General features: G+C 38.7%; 1 protein-coding gene across 6 annotated transcripts in view; it reads right to left on the bottom strand.

Annotated features, from left to right (window-relative positions):
• The window catches only part of BCL9 (BCL9 transcription coactivator), a 155,188-nt gene that overhangs the window by 44,961 nt on the left and 93,138 nt on the right, over window positions 1–17,089 (bottom strand). For all 6 annotated transcript variants that reach the window (XM_070750231.1, XM_070750233.1, XM_070750232.1 and 3 more), the window contains exon 2: window positions 8,414–8,497. The gene's annotated coding sequence lies outside the window, so the exon portion shown is untranslated. The remainder of the gene's footprint in view (window positions 1–8,413; window positions 8,498–17,089) is intronic.

The following is a 17,089-nucleotide window of genomic DNA, read 5'->3' as shown; positions in this document are numbered from 1 at the left end:
AGGAGAAAAATACGAGGCTAAAAAGTGAAAAACTTAAAAACAAAATACAGTGGTCCCTTGACTTTCGCGGGTTCGACGTTTGCGGAAAGCCTATACCACGGGTTTTCAAAAAATAAATAAGTAAATAAAAATTTTGAAAACCCGTGGTATTTTTTTTTATTTTTAAAATGTATTTAAAGAAGCTGTCTTTAAATAAAAGCTCCGCTTCCGCCCCAGCCTCCTGATCCTTCCCCTTTAATTCTCACAGCATTGGTACACTCTACTTGAAGAACCTTACTGCCACCCGCTGCTGCCAATTTTGCTGCCGCTGATTTTGCCGCCGCCGGGCCCCTCAGCTGTTTGGCAGCCCAAGTGTCTTCTGTTGGCGGCGGCAGGAGGTGCAATCTGGACAGCAGCGGCCAAGGCTCAGCCCCCTTCTTTCGGCGCCGGACCCGCTCAGGGAGGAGCCCTTGGTGGCCATGGGCGAGCCTCCAGATCTGGAGTCACAAGGCAGCCCAACAGATAGGTGGGTACCCGCCTGCAGCAGCAAAGGGGGCCGACGGTTTGGGCTGGTCAGCGTCTTGAGAAGGCAGCAGCGAGAAACGTCATCTTGGCGTGAACGGGCGGGATTGATGCCCTTTAAATTTAGGGCTTTTCCGGCTCGCATCTTCCCCAGAACACGCAGGGGCAGCAGGGTGGCAATCTGGGGGCTTTGCTATGCTGTACTTCGCAGGTGGTGGCGGCAGAGGCTGGAGTGGAGGCCGCGCATCTCAGCTGCTCAGCGGCCCACACGTACCTGCTACTGCTGCCCAGATTGCCCGTCCTGCTGCCACCGTGACCAACAGAAGACACGTGGGCCGTCAGGCAGCTGAGAGGCCCGGTGGTGGCAAGATCTGCGGCAGCAGCAGCGGCAGAGCTCCTGTGAGCCGCCAAACAGCTGAGGGGCCTGGCAGTGGTAAAATAGGCGGCGGCGGCAGCAGTAGCAGGTACGTGTGGGCCGCTGAGCAGCTGAGATGTGCGGCCTCCACTCCAGCCTCTGCCGCCACCACCTGCGACCTACAGCATAGCAAAGCCCCCAGATTGCCACCCTGCTGCCCCTGCGTGTTCTGGGGTTAAGTAAAACCAGGAATGGAGGAGGGAGGGGGAGGAAGAAAGGAAGCATCTCTACTTCGCAGAAATTTGACTTTCGCGGGCAGTCTCGGAACGCAACCCCTGCGAAAATTGAGGGAACACTGTACACATAGGAAGTAGAACTGGAAATGGAGACAAATAGGATTATGAAGGGTTTCAGAGTAAAAAAATACTTCTGTACATAGATATGCATATAGCAGAAGGTTCTAATATCTGTGACAGGAAAATACTGAATTGCATTAAGGACTTGCCAATACAAAAAATCGCTATACATTTTGAAGCAATATTCTCCTTTAAATCTGAAGTCACCAAAGCCAGAATATTTATTTGAGTGAACTTTGGCATCATTCCCCAACCAACTCAAGTAAGATATAACCTAAAGTAAGATGTAGCCTAAAACTGTAGCAATGATACCAGAAAGACTAAAGCTCACTAACCATGGATAATGTAAGAAAAAATATTTACAAAATGTTTATTTTTTTCAAAATAAGAGAAAAGTATCATAACATCAGCTTCCTGAATGAAATAAAGAATTCTTGAGGAAAATAAATGTCCTGATTTTTAAAAAGGGAGATAAGGAGCTAGAAAGACAAATTTAGACCAATAACTGGAAGAATTATTGGTCTAAATTTGTCTTTCTGGAAGACTGGAAGAATTATAAAGATCAGAATAAATCAGCTTCAGGGGAAAAATTAAGTTCATTTATTATCCTTGATCACTAGTAAAACCATCAATAGCATAAAATGTTAAATAAACTAAATGAGTAATAATATAAGATACAGCAGCAAACACTAAAGGTACAATAAAATAAAAGGTCAAAAGTAAAAACAATTAATCATAGTCATAAAAGATGACTTGCTGACTGTTCAAGATCTCTGAAAATAAAAAAATTAAAATAATTAAGATGTAGAGAGATATAAATGTTGGGTAAGAAATTTACTATAATTCCAAATATTCTCTTATTTCAAAGTTTGCAAATGTATATGAAGTCTTTATTGTAATTTCAGTCAATTCCACTAGTTATCACAATGTAATAATGGCTGGAGATGCATTCAATAATAATAATAATAATAATAATAATTATTATTATTATTATTATTTATTAGATTTGTATGCCGCCCCTCTCCAAAGAGCCTCACAGATCATGTTATTACCAAAGATAAGGAACTGGTTTATGCAACTATTATTTGTGAAATACTGTACTGTATAGTGAAACTTGACTGATATACCAATACTGTATTACCAATTCCCAGCTTACATTTGAACTTACTAACATAGTTCTAAATAAGACAAAAGAATTGGGAGGGAACTAATTTTCAGATAGTAATATCTGTAGACGCAACATATGCATGAGTTTTATTTTGTATGTCATTTACATAATTTACAGAAATTGGAAAAGAAAAATGAAGACCACTATAAAATTCACCCAAGTTATATTTGAACACGTTATTTGATAGTCAGTACTGTATTCATATTTCCTATCTCCAACTGGAGGTTCAATAGTCAGACTTTTTAAAAAAATCTATTTTTTCCTGGGCAGTTTTAAGCTTCATGTTTTTCAGAAAAGTAACTTTCAGAGTAAACTGCTGGAGGGCCAAATTTTGAATTAATAATATGATATCAATACTAAAGATTAAATTAATATCAAAGATGAAACCACATACAACTAATCTAGTGGGAGATACTAACGAGCAAAGTATTTGAGTACTTTTGGAATTTTTAGTAAAATACTGAAACTCAGTTATGAAGCATTATCAAGTCATTGGATATTTTTTCATCTAGAATGAACTTTATCAATCAAGCAGTATTTTCACAACTATTAGATTGAGCCATGTGCACTTTCATTAACTTCTGCCACTGCCATCTAATCCTTAAATACTTTTGCAGATACCTATGGATAAGACTGTGTTTGAAGATACATATTTTCAGTGTATAAACCTGCCCTATTTAGAAACAGAAAATTAGATAGATGGGGTGGGGATGGCTATTCCAAGACATTTTTAACTAATTTACTACAGGAGAGTAGCTGCCTTTCAGTCCACAATCATGGTATTTTTCTGGCCTGAATTTAGGAATGTTCTTGCCTTCTTTTATCATTACCAAATTATAATTTTGCTAATCCTAAATATTCTACAAAGTTTGTACAATAAAGAAAGGATCTAGTCATATGGATGGTATATTCAGAAATATATACTTTTCAAGCCATGAATTCTGAAAAGACTGATGATATCCATGTGTATACTGGGAAACTTAATCTGGTGACTGGGATTTATTTGTTTGTTGGATTTATATGCCGCCCCTCTCCGAGAAAGTTAGCTTTGAGGACTAGTGCAACAGCTTCTAGTAATACTCACTACATGATACATGAATAACAGTTGAATGCAACAACACTTACTGTAACATGCTTTACGTGCAAATCAGAATGTCTGCTCACAACTGATCTGGGACCAATCGATTCCTTAAGTCTATGAATTAATCCTAACTTGATCTGAAGTCACTTTAGTCTTTTAAATATTTGAAGAGTGCCTTTAATTCATGACTCTGGTAATAGATTAAAGTTTATTTCAGAAACTATTAAATGTTCACTACAGTATTAGAAATGGTTCGATTGAAACAGATAATACTGTGTTTCCCCGAAAATAAGACAAGGCCTTATATTTTTGAACCCCCAAATATGGCCTTGGCGCCTTATTATTTTGGGGGGGGGTATTATTTTGGGAGAGCAGTAAGTGGCCAGCATGGGACTGGATATCTACTGCCTCTGCCACCACCTAATGGAGCAGGACTCTGCAAGACTTGTTGTGCTGTTGCATGCACAAACTGCAGGACTGCCATGAGCTTAATTATACCAGCATAGCTGGAGTCCTGCTGCCATTCATGCATGTAACGGAACAAGCCTTGTAGATCCTGCCTCGTGAGGCAGCAGCAGTAGTGTGACGAGTCTCACAGAGACTCATTTATGGCAGCTGGGTTGGGCCATGAGACACACGTCATACCCGACACTTGTAGCACTGTCGTGTTGCTCAGCATTGTGTCCAGAGAAGCGCATTGTAAAAGAAACCTTCTTGCGCGTTCAATCAAACTTCTCGAACTCGTGAGAAGTTTTTTTACAACAGGTTACTATGGACACAACACAGAGGAATGCGACAGAGCTACAAGTGTCAGGTATGAGACACATCTCGCGGTAGGGTGCAATTTGGGGGTGGTAGGTTGAGCAGGGCGGGACTTGTAGCTCCATTGCGTTCCTTGATGTTGTGTTTACTGACTCTCCCCAGCCTCCAGTTCTCAAGCGAAGAGGGAGGGAGAAGAAACTTTCACGGGCTGCCTGAAGAAGCCAAACTAACCGCCAAACTTCTAACCAGGCTCAGCAGCAAAAACAGCTAGGCACATGCTACCTTGTCTCTTCCAAGGAGGGAAGCGTGCACCTAAGACACAGCACCAAGAGATGGAACCTTTTGGCTGCACGCTGAATGCAAGAAATCCTTTTTCCCTTTCTGTCCAAGAGGCTGCACAGACATGAGTCTCATGAAGGCTCATTTCTGGTGAAGTTTGGAAGAGAGAAAGATTTATTGCGTGCAGCATGCAACCAAAAGGTTCCTGCCGAGAGGGGGGTATGGAAGTAAGTAGGAAAGGCAGGTGCTTTGCTTCAGGCAGCCCATAAGTTTCTTCCACCTCCCAATTTGCTTGAGAGCCAGAGGCGAGGGAGGGTCAGTGGACACAACACCGAGGAATGGGTACCTGCTCCTGCAGGGAATTCCCACGCATTGCCCTTGCCTGCAATCCCCATCTGAAGGACGCAGAGAGGGCAGGTGTAGGATGAATGGCCTGAGCGAGGGAGGCGGGGGCATGAGGCAGAGGTGAAGGGGCGGGAGCGCATTTCCATATGCTGCTGGAGGCAGACCAGAGGAGCCGAGCCAGTTCTGCAGGGTGTGTGCACACGCCTCTCGCCTGCTCTCGCAGTTGGGAGATGCTCTTTCTGCAGCGGACACTCTTTTGGCCAGGATACACAGAGAGAGAGAACAAGCGAGAAGCAGATAGGCGCACACCCCATGGGACTGGCTTGGCACCTTTGGGTTGCCTCCGGCAGCATTTTGAAATAAGCAGGGATCGATGCTCGCCTCCACTTCCTTTCAGGCAGAAGGGCATTTCAAGAGCCAAGGTAGTCTTGCAGGGTGTGCGCATACTCCCTCTCGCTTGCTCTCGCTCTCCCAGCTAAAAGAATATTCACCATAAAAAGAGAAGTTCCCGCCATATCCTCCATTTTTCCTGAAAAGTAGTTGGGAGAATTATTTGGGGGGCCTTATTTCAGCGCATCCACTGAAAAGCCTGATTGGCCTTATTATGGGGACATGTATTATTTTTGAGAAACACAGTACAGTAATACCTCATGATACGAACTTAATTGGTGCAAGGAGGAGGTTCGTAAGACGAAAGGTTCGTAAGACGAAACATTGTTTCCCATAGGAAACAATGTAAAGTCAATTAATCCGTGCAACAACAAAAAAACCCCACAAAAAACCGCTGCCGCCCGGCTGTCACTTTTTAAAACAGCCTGGGGGCTTCGGCGTTGGGAGGCTGCTGAGAAGCCCCCCGGCTGTTTTAAAAGGTGACAGCCGGGCAGCGGGGCTTCTCAGCAAAAGTTCGGGTTTGGGAGGCTGCTTTGAGGAGGCGGGGAAGCCTCTTGCAGCAGCTGCCACAGCCGCCGGCTTCCCTGCCGCTCGCCCGCCAAGGATGCTGACCTGCTGCCTCGTGGGGAAGCCGGGCAAGAGCGATCTTCTGCCGGCCATGGGCGAGCAGCGGGGAGTCGCCCATGGCCGGCAGAAGATCGCTCTTGCCCGGCTTCCCTGCGAGGCAGCAGGTCAGCAAGAGCGATCTTCTGCCGGCCATGGGCGACTCCCTGCCGCTCGCCCATGGCCGGCAGAAGATCGCTCTTGCCCGGCTTCCCCGCGAGGCTTCCCCCATCCTCGCCCGCCGCCCACCCGTCCAGAATGCTGACCTGATGCCTCGCGGGGAAGCCGGGCAAGAGCGATCTTCTGCCGGCCATGGGTGACTCCCCGCCGCTCGCATTGGGGTGGGGGGGCTGTCAGGACACCCCACCCCCACCCCAGCACTTTGCATCCCGCCGGCTAAGAGCAATCGGGCAGCAGCTTCTGCCGGACACGGGTAATGAGCGGGACAGAGAAGCGGGGAGAATCAGGAGGCTCCTTTGGCAGCTGGAGGCTGCCTGGCTTTGTGTTTTTGGCTGGGGGAGGAAGCAGTAGGACCTTCCTAACTCCCTCCCCCCTAGCCAAACCCCCAAAGCATGTTTGCTGCCACAGGATTTAGCGGGGAAGTGACGTGAATGGATGGAAAGCTGAAACCAGGCTGTTTCAGCTTTCCATTCCTTCACGTCCCTTCGCCGCTAAATCGTGTGGCAGCAAACATGCTTTGGGGGTTTGGCTGGGGGGGAGAAGAAGTAGGACCTTCCTAACTCCCTCCCCCCCAGCCAAACCCCCAAAGCATGTTTGCTGCCACACGATTTAGCGGCGAAGGGACGTGAAGGAATGGAAAGCTGAAACAGCCCGGTTTCAGCTTTCCATCCATCCACGTCACTTCCCCGCTAAATCGGGTTTGTTCGGCTTCGGGAGGCTGCTGGAAAGCCGCCCGGCTGTTTTAAAAGGTGACCGCCGGGCTGGGGGGCTTCCCAGCAACCTCCCGAACCCCGAACCCGGGTTCGGGGGGTGCTGGCAAGCCCCCCAGGCCGGCTGCGACCTTTTAAAACAGCCGCACCGCTTCCCATCTGTCTCCTGAAGCCGAACGCGGAAGTTCGGCTTTGCCGTTCGGCTTCAGGAGACAGATGGGAAGCGGTGCGGCTCTTTTAAAAGGTCGCAGCCGGCCTGGGGGGCTTCCCAGCACCCCCCCGAACCCTGAACTTGTGCTGAACTTCCGGGTTCGGGGGTGCTGGGAAGCCCCGCCGCCCGGCTGTCACCTTTTAAAACAGCCGCGCGGCTTCCCAGCAGTCTCCGAACACCAGTTCGTAACTCGAAAAAAGTTCGTAAGAAGAGGCAAAAATTTTCTGAACCCCGGGTTCGTATCACGAGTTGTTCGTAAGACGAGGGGTTCGTATCTTGAGGTATCACTGTATTTAGAATGAGTTACTGAAAGATGTGAACATATTTTTATTTTTTTATTTTTTTATTTATGTTTGTTTGTTTGTTTGTTTGTTTATTAGATTTGTATGCCGCCCCTCTCCATGGACTCGCGGAGTTGATGGACCACAAAACATCTTGAATTTGAAACATTTGAATTAAAATACCTGTCTTCAATGTTTCAAATGCTCTGTTCTGTTTGGATCTGAAATGTTTTCTGCTGTTCCAAACATTTCAAAAGTATCTGGAGGTAAAAGCGATCCTCTTTCAAACTCTAAACATCTGTTTCAAATTCAAAACTGTGTTAAAACTCTTCCAATGCAGTTAGAATACAGTTTCTGCTTAAAACCAGAAATATTTTAAATTTGAAACATTGGATACAGTCTTGAGTGTTCTTAGATATGAGATTTGGTATTAAAATAAAAAAATATTGGAATCATTTTTATGTACTTGTATCTAAATCACAATTTAAAAATTCTGTATCACACACACAAACACACATCACATCTATAGCAGAGATAACTATTTGATACAGTGTTACAATTCTTTCATATTCTTAGAACACCTTTTCCAACCCAGAAGACTTAAAATGTGTGAGCCAAAATAACTGGCGGGTATCAAATTAGAAAAATCTGTCTTAGCATTTAAGACTATAAGGAAAAACAATTTTATGATACCATTTTCAAAAAATTGTTACATCAATCACAACACTGACATGATAACCAATTACTACCAAGAAATATTTTCCAATCCTTTAGGTTAATAGAACTTTCACATGTTTTTCTTCTGTTTTACAGTGTAATTCTTGATACTTATGGGTAATGCATGCTTTCCACCAGTGAAGATAATGTAATTCTACTAACAAAACAAAGACCAACTAAATGTATAGGTCAACTATCTTTAGTACTATCTAGGGATTTACAAGCTATAGTAGCCAACGTATTAAGAGTAGGAATAGAGAACACTAGTTAAAATCATTCAGTGACTTTGAGCCATTTACACTCTATCAACTCAAGGTACCTCATAGGGTTATTGCTAAATGAAAAACCAAGAAAATTATATATACCTGCTTGAGCAACTAATGAAAGATGAATTATCAATCTAATAGATAATATTGACATAACATTAAACATGCTAATGAACAGTATATTGAAAAAATAAAAATGTGCTCTTACCATGATCAGAGTATTAGACAAGTTACAGCATCAGTTCTGGATTTCTTTGGATAGTTCATCTGACAAATTCCAGAATTCAGTAGTCTATAAGGAAAAAGATGGACCAATGTAGGGGCTTTGGTTTGGTTTGTTGGTTGTTTACAAGTCTAGGAACAATGGATACAAATTCTGAAGCAGCATACTTTTGCTTGTTTTATGTTTAGGAAAGGTTTATTTAGATCAATTTGAATAGATTAAATTAGTAGATTAATTTTTCATACGTATGAAAAGAAATTGATTTTTTCCTCATAACAAATTTGAATAGTTAAAAGCAGCAAGCAATTTTAATTTCTAGGTAAGGTATATGTCAGCTGCCTTATAAAACAATATGTATATTTCTAAACCTATTTTTAAGAGAAATTATTTTGAAGCTAGTAAATTCTAAACAACTGAAATTTAGAATGGCACTGACTTCAAAGATATATAAAGTATTCTAAAAATTTAACACATTTTGTACAATAACAATGTTCCCTTCTGAAAGACAATGAAAATTTGCTTAGAGTGATAGTAAAATAGGCAGATAGAGGCTTAACTCCTTACTCAACCCTAAGTTCAACAAACAATAACATTTCCCAGGTTAATCTTTCTTAACATAAGAAAAAAATGCAATGAAAACATATTCAGATATTTGTCCTTGAACTCTTTATAGAGAAGTAGTACATAAACTGCATAACATTAATTAGCAGAGGCGATAACATTTTGTCTAATTATACATATTATTCATATTTCCCTTCAAAGGCACAGTACACTAGAGCTTTCAAGGTATCTTCTCTAATCCAAGGAATGAAAACATACCATACATATCCCACTCCTTAAACATAAGTAACTTCAGTATTTTTTAAAAAATATGTTTCTTATAAGGTCAGTCTAACAATAATATTTCAAAAGAAAAGTGGGCAACCAAAGCAACTGATGCTGGAACTTTTGCAAATAAAAGATTATTACTAACCTTTAATCTAGCAAGGATTAAGCATGAAATACAATCTTGCTGACATATTTCAAAGTCATAAAGGGAAGAAAGTATTTAAGACGCCAAACACTTAGGCTTTACATAAATACGTACTTATTAAATGAATAAATATTAACATGTTTAAATCATAGCAAAATTGATGAACTATTTGTAGCAATTTTAATGGCATACCGCCAGACTATTTTGATGGACCATCCATCTCCTGTAGTCTCTTGTCTGGAAAGATCAAAAACAATTGGTACATTTTGGTCACCCTGGTGCAACAATACCATCTATCATGACCAGGAAGCCTCCTTTTTCTTGTTGTGAACACCTGCCACCTGAAATGATGTCTCCCAGATTAATTTAGCTCTTTACTTAATGGTGTTCAACAAGTCTTTAAAATCTGAATGTTCTCTCAGAAGTTGAGATTTTAAAAAAGCCCTGGGTGGTTCTGTATTTTATTGGTTCCTTAGCCCCTCTGGTTCTCCTACTTTAAGAGTAAGCCACCCAAAGTAATTGTGGAGTCAGGCAATTTATAAAAATAATAAATAAACTTCTAATAAAATCTCAAAAGAATTAAAAATATAGAGATAAAAATAATTGGCTCATTTGACATGGAATGACCTAAACATTCTAATAATTTAATCAGAAAATAAATAAAAAAATAAAAAAATACGGTAAATATAAAAGTATGGATGCTTATGAAAATTACTAGAGGCTACAACTTCTACATAAAAATCCAGAAGCCATCTTTAATAGCTGTATGTAATATTCAGATTCCTTTTTTAAAAAGACAAAGATACTTTGGATTTAGTTTAGAAATCATTCACTCTGTCACCTATTCCTTCAATAAGCAAACTCTTTCCCCTTCTGCCTGCACCCATGGATTTAGAATTTTATTTTTCGTTTAGGTGTTAGCTGCAGCCTACTACCATCTCTTTTATTGAATGGGGCTTTTTGAGCACATGTGGTCATATGCATTCAGAAAGAAAATATGGCCAACAACAAAGAAAGAATATCCACATTGGATACAAAATCCCCTTTCCACAATTAGCCATTGTTGAAGTCCACTGGAGTTGGATAGCTAATAAAATAAAAAAACAAATAAATACTACACACAATTTACCCTGAGTTGTAAGTTGCCAGCAAATAATCTTATTTTTTTCAGCAATGTTTCTGATTTCTCTAAATACTTTGTCAGCAGTTTCAAAAAATATTAAGGTTCATCCATAAAGTCCAAGTACAGAAGGCCAAGGAAATATCAAGATAATTCCTACAAACATGGTACCAAGGTGGGTCATGATCTAGGATAGATGATTTTGTGCAAAGTGTACATTGAAGGATTTGGACAGATTTCACTTGCTGCACAGATGTAGTTTTAGCAAAGAACTTAGATTTTCAATGCTATTGCCACTGCTGTTATTTATATATAAGCCATATTTGATCAAAAGACTTTCTATATTGTTTCAGATCTCTCATCACTGTCATCAGTCCTTCAGTCCTTGGCCACTCTATGAATAACTATTTTCCATGCCCCGCTGTCTTATACTGCCTCCTTTAAATCTGCTAGGTTCATACTGTGATCAGACCTCCATAAAAAATCAAATGGTTGCCAATTACGGAAGGAGGTAACTCATTTATTCTAGACTTTTTTTTCCATCAGGATTTTAACTGTTTGACTTGTGCCAACTCTCTAGAAGATCAGAGTTGCTTCTTATCTAATGAGTAAATATATCCAATGAAAATCACGTCACATGTTTGGGATTTTTTTCCAAGGAAGTAACCAAAGCATTAACTTAAGTAAATATAAAAATCCGAAAGCTAAAGTGAAAGCCCATACTATTAATAGAATCTGTTTCCATCTTAACTGAAAATAATGGCCAAAATAATTTGTGAATTTTCTTCTTGTTCAATGAAATATACCACATAAGAATATGACTTTTTACTCCCAAATTGCTGATTCTAAGCAGATTTTAGATCTGGTCTGCTCTTCACAAAAGAAAGATGTGTGATTAATTATTGTTCGAGGTCATCCTTCTGAGTAACATACATGTACCAGACCTCCACTGTTATTTTTTTGCAAGAAAAAATAACAGCATGCTTGCTACTTGGGGGTTGGGGAGTTGGCAACATTAATTCTTAAAGCTTAGCCATTAAATGATATTAACAATTTGTATCAGATTAAGATTTTCAGGAAGACTACTCCATTAATTGGAACCTGCAAATAAAGCTCTTCTCCAACAACTAGTCACTATTTCTGGTTTCAAACGTATCAGTTGAAGCTCTACAGAAGATCTTCATATGGCAAGGAATACAAAATTATAACAAATATGAATGGTAGGACAGCATATTTAAAATAAAACACACTGGAATTTTAATAGTAACGTAAAACCATGTAGTTCAGAGTACAATGGGGTTGGACACGGAATCCTTTGTATAGTTAGCTGAGCAATCAATAAGACAGTCAGGAGGTAATTTATTAATAGAATCCCTAATCCAGGAATAGGAAATCTAATGATATCTGAATGTTTTCTCCTACAAGGCTCACAATTTCTTGTCACTAGCCATGCTGACTAGGGCTGATATAATCAAGACCAGCCCATCAGGAGGTTATATTTAATCTGTCCTTGGAAGAAAACTTTAGTTATGCAAGCTATCACACAAAATGCAAATTTGTGGTTAGCTAACCCCCCCTCCCCCCACTAGTCTTAAGCTGTTGCTCATAGCTAGGCTCACCCAAATAGGTCACAAAAAGCAAATCCTATTTTCTCAGGATATTGTGTGAATCTAAGCCTTTCAATGCAAAAAAAGAAAATTCTCAAATAAGTCACAGGGTGAAAAAAAAGTGGTATTGAGTAATTCTGCTTCTTCATGAATTCCATCTTCTCTTAATTTTAAGTGACAACATCATGGTTCCCAAAGGGTTTATGGACCACAGGTTGAGAATCACTGATCTAATATGGAAGTAGGACCAGGGGGTGCATGATAGCAATGTTCCAATATTTGAGAGGCTGTCACAGAGAAGAGGGGGGGTCAACCTGTTTCCAAAACACCTGAAGGCCAGTCAAGGAATAATGGATGGAAACTGATCAAGGACAGATTCAACCTGGAAATAAAGACAAAATTTCTGACAGAACAATCAACCAAAGGAATTGTTCAGAAGTCATGGGAGTTTATCACTGGAGGTTTTCAAGAAAAAAACTGGACAGCCATCTGTCAGAAATGCTTGGGCAAAAGTTTGGACTAGATGACCTACAAGGTCCCTTCTACTTCTGTTATCCTGGTTGATTTACTCAGCAATTCAAACTGTTGCTTCATTGAATCATATTGGCAATAGCCATCATGGCTATTTCATCCAATTCCTACAGACATATTGAAACTATCTTACCATTAATAAATTGTATGTAAGATTAAGAAATTGGAAATCATTATTGTTTTGCAAACTGAGGTGGCAGAGGAAGATATGGTACAGTCCTCCTTCCTTCTTATTAAGTCTACCAATCTCCTTCACCTCAAAATAATTGTAATTGTGACTCAGAAGTCAATTTTCTTTTACAAAGCCAACTAAATCAGCTTTTTTTCATCCAAATTATCCAACATCTTCCTCCTTTGAAGAAAAGGGAAGTACAGCCAAAATTCAAGTTTTCTCTCAAATATCCTACAAATGAATGTATAAAACCTTCTCTTACTGATGATAGTCTCTTAACACAAGTGTTGTCAGTATTCCATATGGATTTTATGCTTAAAACAATTGGTCTGTTGACTATTAGAATAAAATTCTTGCAAATGGTTGAGTGCAGCAATTGCTATTGCTTAGATTTAGTTCCATTTTTAAAGAGAAGAGATAAGGATAACAATGATTTGCAAATTTAAATAAATTCTTTTCAGTAGAGCACTTTTCAGAAATTAACATTGTATTGTAAAATTCCAATCTCTCATGCTTTGAGATAAGTAACTCTTCTGAAAAGTTGAAAAGGGACAAAATAAGTATCTCCATTGTTTTGGTTGGTTGTTTCTCAGCCAGGAGAGGGGCGGCATACAAATCTAATAAATAATAATAATAATAATAATAATAATAATAATGTTAAAAAAACTCTGGGCAGCTCACAATAACAGTAAAACTAATAAATAAAAGTTAAAAACAATAAAAGCAATTGAACCATAAACAAAATTTCATCTGCAGTAGTTCCCTTTGGAATGCACATAACCCTAATTCTATACAATCCCAGTACCTCAGTAAAAAGCTGGGTCTTAGGTCTTAACAGTCTTCCAAAAGGCTAAAAGAGTGGGTGCCTGTCAAATCACCAATAGGCACTTGTTACACAAGTTAGGGGAAGCAACAGAAAAGGCATGTTTCTAAAGTCCCACTACAGCAGATGGCAAGATTCCAAGGAGCATGCCCACCCTATCTGATTTAGTAGAATGGATGTGTTCTATTAGGATAAGGTGGTCCAATAAATAAGTAGATCCTGTGCCATGTAAGACTTTAAATGTGATAACCAGCACTTTAAATTGCAGCTGGAAGAAATCTGGAGCCAGTGAGTTTGCACAATAAAGGTTTAAACAGGTGAACCTATGGGTACCCATTACTCAGTGTAATATTGCATTCTGGACCTATTTGCAATTTTCTATATGCCTCACAAATGCTTTGACAGCAGTCACATAAATAGCGATTCTACATTTTCAAAAACTAACCTTGCAAACAGTGGAAGTATTTATATTATCTCAAATTCACTACTCTGTTTTTCTCAAAATAAGACATTCCCTGATAATAAGCCCAATCGGGCTTTTGAGTGCATGGCAATAAGGACAAGTGCTAATTTCAGGGTTCCCAAAAAATATAAGACAGGGTCTTACTTTCGAGTTGTCTCGTTTCAAGGCATAAAGTGCTACAATTACCTATGAATACCTCAATGATTCTTCCCAATATCTATTTTGCAATCATCATCCTTTAATCTGTTTGGATAAAGTTTTCAATAATAATTGACAGTAGTTGCAGACCACATCCCTGATCTGCAGAGGATTATGTATCTTAAATTCAGTTCATTTCAGTTGCAATTTCAATATTTGAGAACTCTGGTCCTTTAGACCTTAGCTGACTTCCTCAGTTAATTTTCAAGTTATTTGCCACAATAGCTATGTATCATCTGTCGGTTTCCCCCATTTTATAAATTTACACGTTTTAGTATAGCTGTTTGTTAACAACTACTATATTATAATATTATTGCATAAATTTGTAATCTATCTTGCAAGCCAAATGGCAAGCTTCTTCAGTTGAAAAGATATGAATTTTCTAAATTAATAAATGTTGCAGATACAAAACTGGTCCCTTATTTATGAGGGAGAAGAGGTAACAACAAATTGTTCTTGCGCTATATTTTCTAGAAATACTTCCTTTATCAGGTCCAAGGGAAACAAGGCATTTTAATGTTGCACTCAGTTTGAAATATGATGTCAAGATTCAGAATTGGTTTTTTGATGGCATATTAGGAAAGTGTCAACAAGAAGTCAAAAACAAATTATGAAATTGAACTAAAAGTTATTAATATATTTATGCCCAAATTCTCTACAAATCTAATAATGTTCTAGTTTCAGTATGTACAATTATTGCAAATGTTGCTGTGATATAAATTGTGTATTCACGCACTATAATTTGTCATAAACTTCATTAAAGTGATCAAATATTGGCTGGGACCATCCTAATGCCTGATCTATGTATCAGCAGACTACATAACAATAGACAAAGTGTTTATAAAATCTCCACTCATAATTTTTGCTTCCCCATAAAGTACCAGAGTCAGGAGAAAGTACTTTAGTAGTCCTTGTCAGGTCTAGCTCCACAGTTTATCAGACACTCGTTAGTCAACCAATCCACTTTGTTAGACAAAATATCTCTATAGTGACTCCAGTTTTCATAAGCATAAAATGTAAAAAAAAAACAACAACAACTGTGCACTTAGTAGATTGCATGATGGGGTATTGTGTGAAATTAAGTCCAAGATACCTAGAGAAATTCATACTGATCATACTGACTTACATGCTTAATCATCATTCTCATATTTTAATATAGATGTACTGGTCTTCAACTAAAAAAAAAAGAATTAGTATCTGCTTTCTTTTCCCTCCCCCCTTCCCCTCTTATCAGTATCTATTGTTCTTAGGTCATAAAAGCTCATTCAAATATCTTTCTGGATTTGACAACAAAAATGTTACTGGTTTCATTGAAGCATCAGTGTTTTAGCATGCCCAATCTGTGGTCTTATTCTGTTTGTAACAGTGCAGAATAAATGTAACATACCTGACTCTGACTTAACACCTAAGTTACATGACAAATTATACTGATTACTTTTAACTAACACAGATAATTAAATGCAAACTTTTTGATACCTGGCACAGGACAGTCCAGCAACAGGTATATAGAATATGTGCAACCTTATTTATTTATTTATTTATTAGATTTGTATGCTGTATTTACCTTATATTCCAACACTATTAAATTTATCTGATAGATATCAACAAAATTCATTTTTAAATTATCTTGTGTTTATACAACTCCATTTTAAATGGAAGATTCTAATTACAGTATAAGCCTTTTAATACACAAGTTTGCCTTGCATTAAGATTTTACGTACAGACAACAATATTCAGAATGATATATAAGACCATTCTTTGTATCATTGAATACCCTGAAATTCTCTTTAATGGAAGTCATTGAGTTTTCTCTAGGAATTATAGTAAAAATTGTAAACAGTAGTAGAATTATATAAATAAATGAAATCAAACGAGACAATGTGATATGTCCCAGCTATCTACCAATTCACTTTCTAAACTACTGCTACATTACATGTTCTCTATTTTGTAAATAAATTAAAATCTTAAAATAATTTAAAATGCCAACATTCATTAGACATGTTGCTTTTAATCTCACATTTCTCAGTGGAACAGAAAAGGGCTTGCCAATCTATGTATGGTTTGATTAATCTGAAGTCTCCAACACTTGAAAAAAATCAAAAATGCATATTTTATTCCATTTTATATCATCCATGGAAGTATGTTGTACTCAGAATAGATAGCCAAGTAAAAATCCTACACTGTTTTATATGAAATCTCTTCTACATAATAAAGCACTAAAACAAGTTAATTCTATTAAAAAGTGACTGCTTACAGGACAAAACTTAGGAGCAATTTTAGTTTCTTTCACAAAACTTGTTCATGAGGGAATGAACATATTACCTTAAAAACAATTGTGGTTGTGGTACTAGCACATTAATTGCAGAATTAAACATTATGTCCAAATCTACAATATATCTACACATCCAAAGATTTAATATAATAGATATTAACCACAAACATTGAGTAATGAATGCAATCTGCCAATGTTCTAGGGGAGATCAAGGTTCTAGTCTACTTTCAGCCAATCTAACCAGGTGACTTTTGAGGGGATGTCTCTTAGATCAACTACCTCATAAGGTTTTTTGAGCCCTTGAATGAAAAGATGGTTATAAACATAATGACTTAAAATATATTACTCCCTTTACCACTATACTGACTATTCACCATATACCGGTATATGCCTTCTCTTATGCCAATACCTGCATTGGGGAGAAACAAACACAGAACTTGTTTTCCTAAGAAATCAGTAGAGTGGCATCAAATAATCCAACATTTTCATCCTTACCTATAAA

The sequence above is a fragment of the Erythrolamprus reginae genome, chromosome 4 (genome assembly GCF_031021105.1).
Source record: "Erythrolamprus reginae isolate rEryReg1 chromosome 4, rEryReg1.hap1, whole genome shotgun sequence".
NCBI classification, from domain to species: Eukaryota; Metazoa; Chordata; class Lepidosauria; order Squamata; family Dipsadidae; genus Erythrolamprus; species Erythrolamprus reginae.
Note: the sequence above shows the minus strand (reverse complement) of the source record. Positions and strands in the feature narration are given on the sequence as shown.